Genomic DNA, 18817 nt, shown 5'->3' with positions numbered 1-18817 from the left:
ATAAAAGGACTAATGAAATTAAGTACTTGTCACGCACTGTAATCGGTAGTGCTGCTTTGTGTTCGTTGCTGAATGTTCAACGTCGAATCCTATTTTAACATTTATAGGGGTAGATAATGATATTTCTGGTACGAAGAGTTCTTGATTTGATCCCAGGCCATGAGAACAAGGTTTCTCGGGTCTCTTGCTTTTTATATCTTCGTCGGTGTTCTTTTAAAATACCCTGTGTATATATAATATTTTTGAAATCACCAGTATAAAAACATCTTTTCGTATAATTCAGTATTGTTTATGAAATAGAGTTTGGCATCTCAACTGCCGCAGTTATGCGACGTACTATTCGCGAGAATGTGGATTTCTCGTTACCAAGTAGAATCTATCTACGTATACTAAAGAAGACAAGTACGTATGTAGCAGAGAGAAAGGTGCCACCTTTTATGTTAGAAAGTATTATAAATACATCACAGGGACAAATTATCATCATCTTTCCTGTAAATGTATTTGTCTAGTGCTACTGTGCAAAAGTGTCGAACGATGAGAGATCTGAAAGCATAAATAACGTTCGCAAGCCCATTTCTTTCTTATATATTTCTTCTGAACATGTAGTGTTAAACATGTGATGAAAGTATCACTACAAATGAAAGTTTGAATCCTGGCTGTTACATGGCGTAGAAAAATCATGCAATTTCGCTATGTAGCATTTAGCATTTAACTGAATTCTTACTAAAATAGGAGTTTAGAATCTAATAGATATATAAGGTGAAGCAATTGACAGAAACGTGCTACGTTAAGTGTTGTACGTGCCAGGCGTCACATAGAGCAGAGCAGACCTTCGACAAATGTCAGTAAATGAAATATAATTGTGTATTCATACTCAGTAGTAAAAATTCGTCCCAGAAATATGCTTCATGTCCCTTTTCCCATTTGAAACCTTGCAGCTAAATCCAAGATGACTGCAATGATGATGCACACTACTTCTATGTAGCTTGCCTTCACTCCCTGTTTCTCATATCCACGTATCATCATCCTTAGTTACACCATTAAAAGTTTTCTGCCGGACTTTTGCCTTATCCTGCATAGCATGATTTATATGAAATTGGTATATATATATATATATAAAACTTTTAAATACCTTGCACGTTTCTGAGAATCAGGTAAGAGAGGAATACCAAATTGAAGTTTCGAATAGATTCTCGATTTTCGAAGATTCGGATTCACTAGTTTTGAGGGTGCTTGGATTGAAATTACAGATAGCATTAAAATTTCAGCAAAAGAAAAATTAAGACACGCGGAAATACGTACAAACAAACCATGGCACGACCAGGAATGCATTCAACTAGCGGAGAAGAGAAAAGAGGCAAAATTATATTGGCTACAAAATCCGAATGAAATAACTACACAAAATTTCGTAGACATTAGACGGGAAACTTCCAAAACTTTTAGAACAAAGAAACGCACTGTTTTGAAAGCTAAAATTAAGGAACTTGAAGATAATAGTGAAAATAAAAACATTCGGGACATGTATAAGGGGATCAACGAACTTAAGAAAGCCTATAAACCTCGTGCATATATATTAAAGAAAGCTGGTAGAACAGTTCTCACTGACACAGATAGCATCTTAAATAGATGGAAAGATTTCGTTGACGAGTTGCGTAACAAGCAGCCAAAAACTAATGTGCGTGGTGAAAGGGAAATAAACAACGCAGAATCGTATATTCCAGAACCTAACTGAATAGAAGTCGCTATAAAGAAATTAAAGAAACACAAATCTCCGAGTGTAGATGAAATTCCGGCTGAGTTAATTTTAGCTAGAGACGAAAAATCGTGGAACAAGATACACAAACTCATTCTCCTTATCTGGAACAAGGAAGAATTGCCACAAGAGTGGAAAGAACCAATCATTGTTCCAATTCACAAGAAAGGGGACAAAACTGACTGTAATAGTTATCGAGGCATTTCTCTTATGTGAACGTCCTATAAAATCCTCTCAAACATTCTGTTAGCAAGATTGACCCCATACGCGGATGAAATTATTGAAGATTATCAATGCGGATTTAGACGAAATCGATCAACTATCGACCAAAAATTTATCATTCGACAAATACTCGAAAAGAAGTGGGAATACAATACCCCGGTACATCAACTGTTTATTGATTTTAGAAAAGCTTACGACTCGGTTAGGAGAGAAGCATTGTACAACATTCCTTCAGAATTTGGAATACCGGAAAAGCTAAGTAGATTAATTAAGATATGTTTAAATGAATGTCAAAGTAAAGCCCGGGTAGGAAAATTTTTATCCACGAGCTTTCACGTCGAGAATGGTCTGAAACAAGGAGATACGTTGTCGCCATTATTATTCAACGTTGTTCTGGAATACGCTATAAGGAAAATCAAAGATAGCAACCAGGGCCTAGAGTTGAATAGAGTTCACCAGATTATGGCATATGCTGCTGATGTAAATTTCATGGGAGATGATAGGAGAATAATAGAAAGAAATGCAGAGGCCTTATTAAACGCTTGCAGGGACATGGGTTTAGAAGTAAATACAGATTAAACTAAATACATGAAAGTTCGTCGTGATCAGAATACGGCAAATTATGGATGCGTTAAAATATCGAATAATACTTTTGATAAAGTGGATACTTTCAAATATCTAAGATCAATATTAACAGACGAATACCATATTTACGAAGAAATTAAATGTCGACTAAAATCAGGAAATTCGTGTTATTATTCAATTCAAAATCTCTTGTTGTCGCGAATTCTGTCGAGGAATTTAAAGCTTAAAATATATAAAACGATAATCATGTCTGTTGTTCTATATGGTTGCGAAACATGGTCGCTTACTCGGAAGGAAGAACATAGATTGAAAGTATGTGAGAACAAGATCCTGAGACGAATATTCGGACCAAAGAGAAAGGGGAATGGTGGAAACTTCATAACGAGGAACCACATGATTTATACGGTTTACCAAACATTGTTAGGGTCATCAAGTCTAGGAGGCTCAGGTGGGCAGGTCATGTATCCAGAAAGTAGGAACGCTTTCAAAGTCAACTGGAAGACCAATCGGAAAACGACAATTAGGAAGACCTAGGCGCAGATGGGAGGACTGGGAGAACACTATTAAGATGGATGTAGGAGAAATAGGAATACAAAATAGAAACGATCCAGTTGGCTAAGGATAGAAGTTAGTGAAGAGCTTTTGTTTTTGAATGCGGTATTGAACCTCCGGGTTCCATAAGCAAATATATATATATCCAGGATAAGTTCTGTTAAATTTATCCGATCTTATATACTAATGAAAGGAGAAAACAACCAATTTATTTTACAACACCGGTTCCTCTGTAGATGTGAATTTTATAACACAGTGTGAAAAAGTGACTGATTGGATTGAGACTCGAACCCGGGATCTCCGGCATACTGTGCCGATGCGCTAACTACTACGCATAGTGGTTAACGCATCGGCACGGTGTGTCGGAGAGTCCTGGTTCGAGTCTCGGTCCAGTCGTCACTCTTTATGTGTTGTCCGATCGTAATTAAACTCGGCAAATTCTTTCCTACAGGATTAGAAAGAATCCTGTTGTTTCGCGTTGAAATCTATTGTTATCAAAGAGGTAAAATCAATGCTATGTTGTAAGTTGACATTTTCCTTAGTGTGTGATAAAAGTTGCAACACGTAATATTCCTATAAAAGTTGCAACACATAATATTCCTATACATAATATAATAGGAAAATAATTTATCCAAATAACTTCCGTGAAAATTATCAATTTTGATTCAATATGTTTTTTTGAGTCTTCACAGCCATTTTTACTGCGTAGAATTGAAATCGATCAAGAATGAGGCGTGAATCTATACTTCATGTTGTATTTTCTTTCTTTGAAACTTCCGAATTATCCTTAAGCTTTAAGTTGGATCAGTCAAGAATAGGAAGTAAATTATTGTCTTTGCCGTTTTCAAAAAATATCGTGAATGATAATCCATAAAAGTTATTCGATTTTGTTGCAATGTAGTGTATATTTTATTTGTAACTTCCTAATTATTCTCACTGTTTGATGTTAGAATCGATCATGAATAAAGGAATGAATTTACAAATTCCTTCCGATGTTATCCAATGGGTTTCCAATTTATGGCGGTCCTCATCCTAAGTGGATATATATTCAAGCCCTAATAGAGATATGTTCAGGGAAAGATGAATATATTTGATGGATATCGGGAAAAGCAATGGTTATTGAAAGAAAACCATGGTCAGCTGATTTCTCTTAAAGCAGCTATCTGAAAAAGAGAAGGATAAAACAACTTGGATCCGATAACATTAAAATACCAAATACAAAATTACGCAAGAGTAAAATACGTTATTTAATATGTAAACTGGTAGAAATGTGGAAGAAACATCTAATAGATTATGTCCAAAAAGTGGAGTTGCACCAATGCATCTGCTCATGTGAAAAGCTTATATAATAAACACTGAAAATAGTATTATCAGAAAGTTAAATGTATAATCGGGAATTCCAGTGTTGAAAATCTTGTCTGATCTGTCAAAATATTAAAAGAGACACCCGAAATATTAATGAAGTGAATGTTTCGCATAAAACTAATAATAATAATTTAGAGAGAAATTCAGAAAGCTTGAGGAATTAGAGTGGATACATCAGAGTTAAATCTGGCATTGTCTGATCCGTGGTCTATGTAAAAGCCTCGTCTACTTATCTTTGTATCACCTTCGGTGAAAAACCTTTTGTCAGAATCTAGTCGCTCTTTACTTGCCATAAAAGCATTTGTCTAAGAATCTTTGTGATGATTGCCTTGCTATTCAGTTACCGTATGGTGAAATGTTGTTTATCCAGTATTGCTATTGTCCGATCTAATAACGTGCTGACTGCAGTAAAGTATACACTATGTGATCAGAAGTATCCGGACACCTGGCTGAAAATGACTTACAAGTTCGTGGCGCTCTCCATCGGTACTACTGGAATTCAATATGGTGTTGGCCCACCCTTAGCCTTGATGACAGCTTCCACTCTCACAGGCATACTTTCAATCAGGTATTGGAAGGTTTCTTAGGGAATGGCAATCCATTCTTCACAGAGTGCAGAACTGAGGAGAGGTATCGATGTAGGTCGGTTGAGGCCTGACACGAAGTCAGCGTTCCAAAAAATCCCAAAGGTGTTCTTTAGAATTCAAGTCAGGACTCTGTGCAGGGCAGTCCATTACAGAGATGTTATGGTCGTGTAACCACTCCGCCACAATGCAGTATGAACAGGTGCTCGATCGTGTTGAAAGATGCAATCGCCATCCCCGAATTGATCTTCAACAGTGGGAAGCAACAAGGTGCTTAAAACATCAATGTAGGCCTGCGCTGTGAGAGTGTCACGCAAAACAGTAAGGGGTGCAAGCCCCCTCCAAGAACACCACCACCTCCGGATTTTACTGTTGGCACTACACAGGCTGACAGATGACGTTCACCGGGCATTCGCAATGTCCACACCCTGCCATCGGATCGCCACATTGTGTACCGTGATTCGTCACTCCACAAACGTTTTTCCACTGTTCAATCGTCCAATGTTTACGCTTCTTACACCAAGCGAGGCGTCGTTTGGCATTTACCTGCGTGATATGTGACTTATGAGCAGCCGCTCGACCATGAAATCCAAGTTTTCTCACCTCACGCATAACTGTCATAGTTCTTGGAGTGGATCCTAATGCAGTTTGGAATTCCTGTGTGATGGTCTGGATAGATGTCTATCTATTACACTTTACGACCCTCTTCAACTGTCGACGGTCTCTGTCAGTCAACAGACGAGGTCGGTCTGTACGCTTTTGTGCTGTATGTGTCCCTTCACGTTTCCACTTCACTATCACATCAGACACAGTGGACCTAGGGATGTTTAGGAGTGTGGAAACCATACAGACTTTTGACACAAGTGACACCCAAGCACCTGACCACGTTCGAAGTCCGTGAGTTCCGCGGAGCGCCCCATTTTGCTTTCTCACGATGTCTAATGATTACTGAGGTCGCTGATAATGAGACCTGGCAGTAGGTGGCAGCACAATGCACCTAATATGAAAAACATATGTTTTCGGGGTGTCCGGATACTTTTGATCACATAGTGTATGTATTGTGATGAAGACTTTCTATTTTCTATATATACATCTGACCGAGAGTTCTGTTTGATTTGCGTATAATGTAGATGTCCAGAAACATGTTCTTTCATTTCTACTTCAAAACTGAACTTTATACTACGATGGTAACTGTTGAGGTGAAAAAGCTATTAAAGTTTTCTCATTCATGAAATCACATGATGAATACCTCGTCTACATATGTGTAGAACTAGATAGGTGGGAATGGTGTGCCATCCAATGCCCGAAGTGTTCCATGAAGAAGTTAACAAGAGCTGTTGATCGAGATGAGCCCATAGTTACTCCGTCTGTTTGTTCATAGTATTATTCTCCGTAAAGAAACTGTGTGTTCTAGTATGGCTGAGGAGAAGCGATATAACTAGATTCAATGTATCTGTAGAAGAACTCCGGGAAACATCGAAACGACATCGGAGTTGAAACTCTGGATATCCTTAAGGCGTTCATGAATTCAGCCGAGGTTTCCACGTGATGTTCACGTTTCTTTACCAGTGGTTGAAATAATGATGTCGGATGCTTAGCCAAATGAAATTGTAGTGACAGTTTTATATATATATAACGGAACATTGGTATGAGTTTTCAGTAATTTATACTGGCTGGTCGGTTGGCTTCCGTTTGCTTCCATGTGTTTTCACCAAAATAAAAAAACAGTACTCATCATCAGTTTACTCGAAATACCCAATAATAAGTCTCGATTTTAAGCGTAACTCGTTAACCTGTATGTTCAAGAACTATTTGTAGAAAGATATCTAGTCCTAAGTATGAAATCTCATTAAAAGATAGAATGTATTGGTGAAGTATTAACATGTTTTCAACTCGCATGATGAGATATAGGTAGGTATCACAACAAATATCGCTACTAGAATTAAGAAGCATTTGAAAGACGTAAGAAAGGACTAAACAACCTCGGGAAGTTCACAATACTTAAAATATAATAAAATTTATTACAAAGAAGACTAAACTGATGTAAGTCCAATAGTAATATTGAAAGGATAATAAAGCGCGTGCAATTAAACTTAGACAGAGGACAGTTGGACAAAGACTGGATTCGAATTATAGATACTTCTTGCAAAATGTAGGATGTGTGCCAGTGCTCAAGATACTGGCAGCTACAAAGCCGCCGAACGCACCATGTACGATTAGCGCTCTGCGGTTTAATGAATTCCTACATATATGTGATTAGGTACGCTTTTACCCTCCATACATTTTGCTGAAGATTCCAGTTAAGGGTCTTCACTACAGCGAAATTAAACTATCGCTAATTTCAGAGTTTTTCTGTAATATCTTTAAAACAAATAAAAATATTCGAAAAGCAGAAACGTAGTGAACTAGACAATATGATTTTGCATGTGATATCTTTACCACAATTCACTTATCTGTTTTTGGTATGCCGCTATTTACAGAACCCGCAAAAGATGCTAAATCTATATACAGTTGCAAATCGAAAGCAGATATATGAGTTGTGGTAACGGTATCACACGCAAAATCGTATTGACTAGTTCACTACGTTTCTGCTTTCCGAATATTTTTATTTGTTTTTGGAAATATTCGCTTGAGCGATGACGAGCGATTTGAACTAGTTACGCTTCAACTTGACATGTAGTTTTGAATACTTCCAACGAACGAATGATGAGTTCTGACTTTTATTATTTGGCGAATATAAAAAGTAATTCGTGCGCAATAATCTAAACAGGATTATATCAATTATAGTATTTTGACGTAAACTCCGTAGGCTGGTTAGCAACACTTTATTAGTCTTTATCTGCTCTCGTCTTTGATGTGAATGGTCCCAGGTTCAATTCCCAGTGAGGACACTCGGTCGAAGGTGTAAAAGCTTTTTCAGACCACCTATCCTGAGTGAGGTTTTCCTGGGTTTTCCTCATTCACAGCAGGCAAATGCCGGGATGGTACCTAACATAGCCGGGCCTCTTCCTTCCTTCCCCAATCCTTTCCTCCTCATACGTAACGGGCCAACATGGCCATTGATGCCGAAAACCCAAAATTCTAATTCCTAATCCTAATCTCTCTTCACGTGATATAAACATCTGTTGGAAATAAAACAATCTCTCTAGCTTTCGCTTTGTCTTCGCTAATAATACATCTCAGTTGACTACTTACCCGAGAAAAGCTATTGAGTGTAAAATATAATTTAGTTACCGAAACAACTGAACAGAAATTCGTTTATTTCTGGATCAAAAGATCCAATATATTTCAGGCAAAAATTTTCTTGTAGGCTTTATGTCTGGAGAACTACATATAGTGTAACCAAACCCAAACTATCACTTAACTCAGTATGATGTGCTTACTCCGTAAAAAATACGAAAATTCGAATTAGGGACCGTTCAAAAATTTTGTGGGCCCTGATCCAAAAAAATCCAATATATTTAATTCAATCAAAAATTTTCTTGTAAGCCTTATCTCGAGAACTGTATATAGTATAGCCAAACCCGAACTATCGCTTAACTCAGAGTGATGTGCTTATTCCGAAAAAAAATACAAAAACTCGTCTTAGAGGCCGTTCAAAAATGCTGTGGTCCCTGATCCAAAAACTAATTATTGGCCAAGATCGCAATCTTTCGATGCATGTTTTTGATAATTCCTAAAATTCTTGGCCAAGATCACAATCTTCTGATCCATTTTTTGGATCATTCCTAAAATTCTTGTTAGTAATAATTAGTTCTCTTTGGAATACGGCGATTTTTGTTTAATAAGTCAAATTATATTTAAGTGCCAAAAGTAATGGGATACTTACCTAATAACATATGAGATCTCGAGCACGGCAAAGTACAGCAATTCATCGTGACGGGGAAGCGACAAGTCGCTAGTAGACTGTTGGAGAGATGTGCAGCCATTCAGCCTTGATTACCGTCCGCAATTCGATTATTGTTCAGGTATAGGATCCTGGGCACGAATGGCCCATTCGATGATATCCTGCATATGTTCGTTGGGGTTCATTTTGATTTAAACGGCCAAATCGTGCGTTGGAAGTGTCCAGAACTTACCTCGAATCAGTCGCGCACCGTTGCAACCCAGTGACGTAGTGCATTGTCATCCTTAAAAAAAAAAAAAAAAGTGGACAGGGTACAGAAAGTCCATAAAGTGATGGAGATAGTCACAAAGCAGCTGAACATAGCGATAGCTGGTCGATGTCCGGTTCAAACGGACCAGAGAACCCAAACCATACTATGTAAACACGCTCCAAGCCATTACGGAGCCACCACCAGCTTGGAGAATTTTTGCTGACAACTTTGGTTCATGATCTCGTGGAGTTTGGTTTCACCCGACGTATCAACTGAAAATGTGACTCATCAGACCACACTACATATTTCAACGCATCTAAGGTCAAATCCACGTGTTTCCGAGCCCACACGAATAGCTGCTGCCGATAGTCAGCGGTTACTTGCAGCGCTCTTATCGGTCTGCAGCTGCTATACCCCGTGGAGACCAGATTACACTTCACTGACTTCTGAGACAGGTTGCTTTAACGTCCTGCAATAATTTATGATGTCAGTAAACGCATCGTTGCTTGTCTGTTTCCCCGGACGAGTTATCTCAGGCGTTGCCGGTCGCGGTCATTCAGAACATATTGGCAGCCACTGTGTTGTCCTTGGTTGCACGTAATGCCTCCAATACAATGCCACCGGACCACCCGTGACACTGTGGAGCGAGAAAAGTTCAGTGTCCAGACGATTTCCCATTCGTCTAACCCGAACTATCATCGCGTGTTCAAACGCCAATAATTTCCTTAGGGTTGCCATTACCATAGTACACGACATTCATTGCACTACAAAAGTGCAAAAAACCAACAACACTGCAACTGACCTCACGATGTTCCCGTGAGGTCAATTAGTTCCTTACTGTTATTCCATGAGTTTTAGCGCTTAAGTGTATTTATTAAAAGTCAATGTATTCTGAAGGTCGAAAATACTGGAGAATTAGAAATATGTGCAGTCTGTTTATGAAGGAAAGAATAATTCATTATCAAAATGCATATCGAAGTTAATACAAGGAGTATATTCGTATCTGAATTAATTTGGGATTTGGGAAAAAAAAAATGAACTGAAAAAGTTGTAAGTTAAAAGTAAATATAGCTCTGGATAGAACAATTACAAGAACGGAGAAAGATGAGAATGCTGTATTAATTAAAAGAGTTAGGAAATTATTGCAAAAATTTAGTGCCTTGCTCACTAGTATAGAAACATGTATTGTATGTAAATGTATATTCTTTTCTATGGTATAAAGATTTTCATTCCTTTTAGTCTGTCAATATATTTATTATCTTTTCATATTAACTGATTGTTAAAATAAGTTATTATCGAAGAGAGGCTGCAATAACACAAATTTGTTCAATAATAGAAAGTGGTTAATTCAATTATCTAGTTCTCGTCCATACATACAAAGAAAAATATGACAATGTTGTCACTTTGTGTATGCATTCCTTACAGAACATAGCATATATAAGAAGAAGAATAGGAAAGAACTTTGAATAGTAGAATGGGATAGAGAAGATGAGGGACGATATGATCGCTACGATTTTCCCATCACATAAGTTAAAGATCTTGACAGTATGTAGTCGATCCCTAGTAACTGAGTGCTTAATGTTTTTGCCCTTGCTGCGGGAGACCCGGGTTCGATCTCCAGTTGGAGCACATTTTTTTTTATATCCTCTGTAAAGTTCTGAGTCCCATTCTCACGTAGCCTCAATGCACAAAAACTCCTTAAATTCTAAACAAACAAGGAGTGTGTTCATGGAGTGCACATGGACTCACTCGAAAGAACAGGAAGGTGTTACGAATACTGGATATACATTCAGTTTGGGTAGTTTTCTGTCAAATAATACGCTATTGGCTCCTTATTGTGGTGTAGTGGATTGAACTATAAATGCTTCTTAATGCGTCCAGTAAAAGCACAATATTCCTTGTATGATTTCGTTGTGGTATTCCTCTGTTAAATTCCCCCGCGTAGCGTAGTCGCTAACGCTCTCGCCTTTGGTTTGAGCGGTCCCAGGTTCGATTCCCGGTGGGGGCACTCGATCGAAAAAGTGTAAAACGCTTTTTCAGGCCAGCCACCCTGAATTCCTCATTCACACCAAGCAAATGCTGGGGTTGTACCTAACTTATAGCTCCCAGGCCGCTTTAGCAGATTTTTTTCGAACTTTAAACGTTTATATATACTCAAAAAGTATTTGATTCCCTGCGGAACCCATGTGGTTCGGATTCCCCGTTAAGTTCCATGTCTCTTTATTGCTTCGCTGCTGAAAGGAACACTAAACTCTAATCCAATCCAATCAAGAAGTATTTGCTGTGTATTTAAGATTTGTGAACAAAAGCAGTGCATCCATCAGCAAATATGAACCAACTTGTTGCTGTTTTGTAGAATTCAATTTTTTCTTACTCTCCGTTCTAGAATCCAGTATTTCAGGAAGATGAACAATTGAAAATCAGAACTGCGGTAGGTTCTTCATAACCAAATCCTTCGCCTTATTACGATCTTGCATTGAACTGTGAGCTCATGTTACTTTCCTTCTGTGCCCTAAAAACTTTCTCTTGAACCTCATATATATTATGTCACTCAAATGATTGAAAATCAATATACACTTCATTTTCTTATGCATATGATACTGTGCACTGATTTTCCGTAACTTCAATCTAAATCAACTTCTTTCTGAACATATTACAGTAAGGAAATAATGCGCTAAGGAAGAGGTGAGCAGTGCCTCGAAACCGTTCGTAGATTTTTTTGTGTCTTGGAAGTTTAATTTATAAGAATCTTTATTTACTGTTGTTAGTAACATACCTTAAATTGGATGCTTAAATTACGCAACAAATATAACATCGTATGTAATAGAAATTCAAATGATTTCCCGATCAGGAGGTAACCACAGGGAATATGAATACAGGTTACAAGTTACATTAAGGGGTAATAAGGTGTTGATCATGACTTGTTTGAAATTTTCGACTTACGATTTATCTGCTTATAACTGCATTTGATCAATTTATTATAATACAGAACCCAGAATTGAAAAAAAAAAAAAAGTCAAGGGCTTGCTTGAAATTTTTGTATAGTGCGAACAAGATAAAAAATGATGTTGCACAAAATATCAAACATCAAGATTAAAGTGCTATAGATGAATCAAAAAATACTTTGTCTGATAATAATATTAATAAAAATAATAAAAGTAAAGCAAACGTTAATAGGTTAGTAAATTCTGTGCATTTATTTAGTTGAATAACTCGAAATATATTGAGCGTCAGAGCGTAATGAAATTTTGCCTAGTATATACTCAGGCCCGTATTTACGTAAGTGCTATTCTGTGCTCGATCACAGAGGGGCAGAATTTAGGGGCGGCAAAATTTTGGATTTTTTTTTAATGAAATGAAATATTTAAGTTTTACGTCTCACGATTACGCCGGCAAGGCTAAAGGAGACGGTGATGAGGATGAATGAAATGGTGAAATGAAGAAAGTGGTAGGAAACGGAAGAATCCCCAGAAAACCCATGTACATGGTGTTTGTCCACCACAAAGCTCACGGCGCGAGCTGGGATCAAACCAAGGACACCATGTACCAGAGGTGAACGCTCTACCACTGAGCCACCACGGCACTCAGGATTTTTTTTAAAGATTCACAGTAAAGTAATATTTAAAACTAGCAACCAGCAGAGTCCCGCGCAAGCGCGAGAAAATATGTTCATGTGTTTAATTCGCTCTAATTACAGTAGTTACTAATTAGCTAGCTTATCTGATTATTTTTAAAAAGTCATCCTCTCCCACATCCCAAAGGAGTGAGGATGAACTTGAACATAATCAAAACTGATGCCGTTAAACTCAGCGACCTCGAAAACTATGAATTCAACTCTAAAATTGGTCTCTTTCGAAGAGCGGTAAATTATTTAGCGCACAATATATAAATACGGGCCTGTATATACCTACAGCAACGTTACAAGTGAGAGTAGTTTCTCTATAAAAATCATCAACGCTATATGATTTCGTGTTAATTTTAGATAAACATAACCAGTATTAATATTAAAAGGAATGGGGATAAGCAATATTTATATTGAAAAGAAAAGAAAATGAAGGGATATAAAGATCTACTGTGACACGTTATGAAAAATTCTTGAAAGAATTTATATATATATGTATATATATATATAGACAAAGCATTTCTGAGAAGATCAACTTAAATTACAGTTGCAAGATCAGAGAAATATGAAAGTAAGTGTTAATTAAATTAAAAATTAAGTGCTTGGAGAATAATGCAAATAATATATGAAAATGTGCATTGTTTTGCGTGCTAAAAGAAATAAAAACTTCTTTTTAATGTGCAACTGTTTCCATGTGTTTCTTCCTTTATTCAAATAGTATTTGTCCAATACTCATCAACGATTTTAAACATGTAAGAATATAATAATGTAATATAGAACTTTTGAGTTCTATTAAAAAATTAGTAGTGAGGGGCTGAATAAGAATAGTGAAGACTTCATTAGAAAGTATAATAGAAAGTAAGGGAAGTAGTAGTTCGTAAAATCTGGGTAAACCCTGTTTATGGACCGTTTTAAAGTACTAGAAACTTTTGAGTCATATTGTAGTGGTAACATGATTTTTTTATTATTATTATTATTTAACTTCTCACAGTTATGATCCGAAGTTAAGGGAGACGGTGACAATAAGATGGATGATAATGGTGAAATAAAGCGAGTGGGAGGAAACGAAGAACACCACGAAAACCTACGCACACGATGTTAGTGTTATTTCGAACTACATCCTACCTTATTCTATTCTTCTTTCACACGTAAGAAAATATAACTATCCAATTGCAAAATATAACTTACAATTTCTCACTGCACAATATCCATTCTTCGTCTTCTTTTTAATTTACGGTTGATCCCGTCCTACTTTCTCGTATAATGTCGAATTCAGCCGTCTTAACTGTTCATTAATATAGACACTGGGGTGTCTAAGCACGATAGGAGTTGGATACAATTTATCTAAAGAAAGAAAGTTCTGTAGCTGTTCAGGGAGCGGGCTGAGAAGCGTGATGGTTAGCGCACCGGCTTGGTAAGCGTGAGACTTGGTTTTGATTCCCGATCCAGTGCAGCACTCTTTCACTTCTTGGTTGATTTGAAGTTAGTGTCCCATTCAACTATATAAGACGTGGACTTACAACTTAACGTTGAATCTAAACCACGTGAACTTCCACCGGGGATTGAACCCGGATCTCCCACACCGAAGGTTCGTACGCTAACCGAATAGTCACGAGAGAGTTTCTTGAATTTTGAATATAAGAAGTAGTTAATATACAGCGTGTGCACGAAGTCTCTGAAACATTTTAATTATTAATAAATCAGAATTAATGAAAATACAAAGAAACTAATAGATAAACTAAAAAAAGAGTTTTCTTCGTTTCTAGGTCACAAGTGAGTCCATTAGACAGAGCTTGCAAGGAAAATTTACCTTAAGTGAAGAAAATGGCGACTCTACAGAAGAAAGTTCAAGCTATGTGCTGGTATTTGGAAACAGAATTGGTGACACAATAACAGAGAAACTCCCGAACACGTTACTATAAAAATCTTCCTTCTAGAAAAGATCCTTCACTTAAAACCCCTTGGATTTGAAGTGTTCGGGGCGTCAAAAAAATAATCAGTGATGTTAAATGAATGTGTCTCACAAGCATTCTTATACAGTCCTAGGAAATCCGTGTGAATAAGAGCATGGGAATTGGATATTCCTCTTTCGACAGTTCACAAAATTCTACGGAAAAACTAGGGCGTTATCCATATGAGACTCAGCTTGTGCAAGCCCTTAACGAGATTATGGACTGACTTTGCAGCTGACTGATACGGAGAATAGAGGAAAAGGAGGCATTTCTTAAACGCATAATATTCTCCGACAAGGCTGGTTTTCCGTATTTCAGATAGAATGAATCGACATAGTGTGCTCATTTCGGGATCCAAGAATCCGCCTGTCTATCGTGAAATGAAAGTCAACGTGTGTCGTAGTGTTTGCACGATTGCTTCATTAGTCCTTTCTTTTTCGTGCAATCGATACTCCAGTTGTTAACTGTTTAGACATGTTGGAAAGTTTTGTATTCCCACGAATCGAAGACCTTCAGCACAACATTATTCTTCAACAGGACGGAACACCATCTTACTTAAGTATCATTGTTCATCGTGCTCTGAATGGACGTTTTCCGGAAAGATAGATATGATGCAGTGTTCCGATTCCGGAGCCCCGAGACCACCCGATATTTTTCTCTGGAGATATGTGAAAGAGATTGTTTATAAGACAAGAGTGATGAATATTGATGAACCGAAAGTCAGAATAACGAACACGATAACCACTGTGGATGACAGCATGGTGAAGCTACGTGGGAAGAACTGAATTATCGTTTTGACATTTTGCAGCGAAAGGAGCACATGTACAAGTGTACTGATAAGTCATAAAACTGTTTAGCTTTCTCGAATCACTTTTATCACAGGGTGCCCATATTCTGGAAAATCAGGGAAAAGTTAAGGAAGTAAAAATGTATCAAGGAAAGTCAGGGAAAAACCGATTTAGATCCATTGTTCAATTATTGAATTTGTGAAATACTGTAGTAAGTGTTATTTTTTTTTACTGTTAAAGTGGTGTTCCCAGTGATGATATTGAGGGAGACATTGTTTCTGAAATAGTTGTTGAAACTAATTTTCTAAGTAAACACATCTAACTTCGTCCTGGCATATTTGCTTTTGTATCCAGTACATTATTAAAAGTGTATTGTGTATAGAATATCGCGGTACATGCATTGTTAATTTAATAATAGGTAGTAGTGAAAAGGCAGGTTGTGAGATTGAGAGGGTACTTTTTTAAGGTTCTTCCAATATGTGTTGTATAACGTCGAATAATTAAAAATACCCCATGTAATTAATTTCTGTTAATTTTAAAATTCGTTATTTTATTTTCCAGATTTAGAGAACAACCAGGGCTTTATATGGCTAAGCAGTGTATATTCAGTAAACAGTGGGTAGATGCTAAACTGTATCCAGAATTTGCCGAATGGTTGGATGTAGTTCCTGGGGATCTATCTTCTTCATATTTAAGTCTTTTAAACTAAGCAACATTTAGAAAATTGCTGTTGTATCTCATGCAAAAGGCCCAAAACACCAGAAGAATGTGGCACTTAAATCCTCACAGCCAGGATTTCATTTTACAAGAAAGTATGTGATTTCTGTTCCTTCACCATCAACAAGTTAATGTACTGGAAGCTCAACGACTTTGCTGTCAGAATGTATTTTTAAACCTGTTCCAGTATTGCAACAAACACATGTACAGGCATTCACCGTGAATGATAATGTCACATCAGCAGCGATTATATGAGGAGTGGAAGTTGTCCTTGGACATATGGTTTTGAATTCATGTGATAAAAGTTCTTCAGCCTTTAGGAGGGTGTTTCGTGACAGTAAAATTGCTCAGAACTTCTCATTTAATAAAACTACAGCATCTTATGTCATGAACCATGTGTTAGCCCTTTACTTTCGAAAATGCTTGAGGAAGACTTGAAGAATTGCTGTGACTATGTGGTGTGCTATGATGAATCTTTAAATAAGTTTGTGCAACGTGGTCAGGTGGATATGGTAATTTGTTAGGGTTTCTACCCATTATGGGAACAGCGTTTTCTTAGGTCAATCAACTGCAGATCATCTGTTGGAAACATTCACTGAAAGTCTTTCTCTGCCTTTAGAAAGTAGACAGAGAAAGGTTGTAGGCTTCAATGAATGGCCCTAATGTAAACCTAAGTTTTCTAAGGAAACTTTAGTACAAACTGACAGTTGACAATCTAGATGGAAAGTTACTTCTAGATGTTGGTGTCTGTGGACTACATACGGTTAATGGTGCCATAAAACAGGTTATCAAAAAACAAATTGGGATATCATTCAAGTACTCAAGTACTAAAGAATCCATGTATGATTTTTTAAAGACATACAGCATGCCGGGCAAAATGCACGGAAGTAACTGGTAGTTTAGATTTTCCTTTCAAGTTCACTTGCGTCCGGTGGCTTGAAAATGGACCCTACATTGATCAAGTATTGAAAATATGGAATCATATTCAAAAGTTCATTACTGGAGTAAGTGTACCAAGTAATAGGAGTTATCAGTATATCTTGGAAGCGGTAAAGGATCCTCTTTCAAAAGTAAGATTGGCTGCATTTAAAAGCATGATTGCAGAGGTTGAACCTTTTTTGAAGAGATTCCAAAGTCAGAAACCTCTAGGTTCTTTCCTATTCACATCACTTGAAGAAGTTGTAAAAAATCTCATAGTGAGATTTGTAAAGCAACAAAAGCTCACTGAAGTAAGTACTGCTTATAAACTTTTGACTTTAGATCTTACAGATATCAGTACTCTAATTCCAGTCCAGCAGGTAGACATTGGGTATAGTGCCAGGAAGTTAATAAAGGAAACGCGTTGTTTTGAAAAGGAGAAGTTCTAATTTAAAAGTGAATTTCGTGAATTTCTTGTAAGTACGATAAAGAAGCTGTAAGAAAGGAGCCCTTTGAAATTGCATCTTGCTCGAGGATTATCATGTTTAATCCTAAAGTCATTTTGTAACAGCCTAGCCCGAGGGTTAAAGAATAGACGCTGTTCTAGAAGAATTGTGTGGTGCCAAGAGGATTTCTGGACAAGTAGCTGAAAACGCGAAGAAACAGTATTTCCTGCTCACAGTGAAAGCTCAGACTGAAGGATTTAAGGAACACTTCAATGATTTCATAGCCAAGGCCAGAGATAGTATTGGCCTTGATTTTTCTTTTATATCCTTAGTTACTTACTCTTAGGAAATGAAAGGGGCTTTGTTGTCTTATGGTCTGAAGCTGTTTTATCTTCTCTCGTGGAAACGCATTTGTTGAAAGTGTTTTTTTAATAAACAAAACTCTCATTGTTGAGAACTTACAAGAGTAATCTCTGGTGGCTCAACGGATCATTTATGATTCTGTGATAAGAATGAGTGAATCGTCAGGATTAACAATTACAAGAGGTAAGATAAATTTAGTGAGAAGTTCAAGGAGACAATATCAGGTGCATTTGAAAAAGAAAAGAGAAAGTAATGCTGGAGATAAGAAGAGGGGAGAGAAACGGAAAATTTAGCAACAACTGAAGAAGCAGGAGGAAGAAGACAAGAAAATTAAACTGCGAAGACAACAAGAGGATATTCAGATCAATGAGAAGACGAGTATGCTAGAAAGGATGAAAACAAGTTGTTAAATGGGTTTCATTTAACAACTGCACCTGCAGAGGTATGTTACATAATGTTTTCCTCTGTGAGGCTCGAGTTTGTCTCTCTTTTCTGTATTCTTAAATTATTCGGTAGTCAGGAAAATCTGGAACTTTGGTCATGGAAAGTCAGGGAAAAGCCAGAGATTTTTTTCGCCAAATTGTGTGGACACCCTGTATCACTCTCTTTGTATCTTCGTTAGTTCTAACTCATTACCAGTTAAAATGTGTCAGATTTTGTGTACACTCTATATTATTTTCAGAATCCGGAAAGATATTTAATCACATCTACTGTTGAAAATCATAGTGCTTTCTGATATTTATATTTAAATAGATTCTAGTTTGGTGTGTACATTAGAAAGGAAAGTAATGGAATGAAATGAAATCTTTCAGTTTAATGTCCCAAAATTATGCCCTTTAGGCTAAGGGAGACG

The 18817-nt window shown here is 37.1% G+C and overlaps 1 protein-coding gene across 7 annotated transcripts in view; it reads left to right on the top strand.

The window, feature by feature from the left end:
• The window catches only part of LOC145678349 (uncharacterized), an 86068-nt gene that overhangs the window by 12233 nt on the left and 55018 nt on the right, over positions 1-18817 (top strand). Inside the window, exon 1 of one of the 7 annotated variants that reach the window (XM_081748393.1) lies at positions 18384-18406. The exons of the other annotated variants lie outside the window; for them this stretch is intronic. The gene's annotated coding sequence lies outside the window, so the exon portion shown is untranslated. Of the gene's footprint in view, positions 1-18383; positions 18407-18817 lie in introns of those variants that run through there. 7 annotated transcript variants of the gene reach the window in all.

Source organism: Thermobia domestica, chromosome 2 (genome assembly GCF_964235325.1).
Source record: "Thermobia domestica chromosome 2, izTheDome1.hap1.1, whole genome shotgun sequence".
Lineage (NCBI taxonomy): Eukaryota > Metazoa > Arthropoda > Insecta > Zygentoma > Lepismatidae > Thermobia > Thermobia domestica.
Note: the sequence above shows the minus strand (reverse complement) of the source record. Positions and strands in the feature narration are given on the sequence as shown.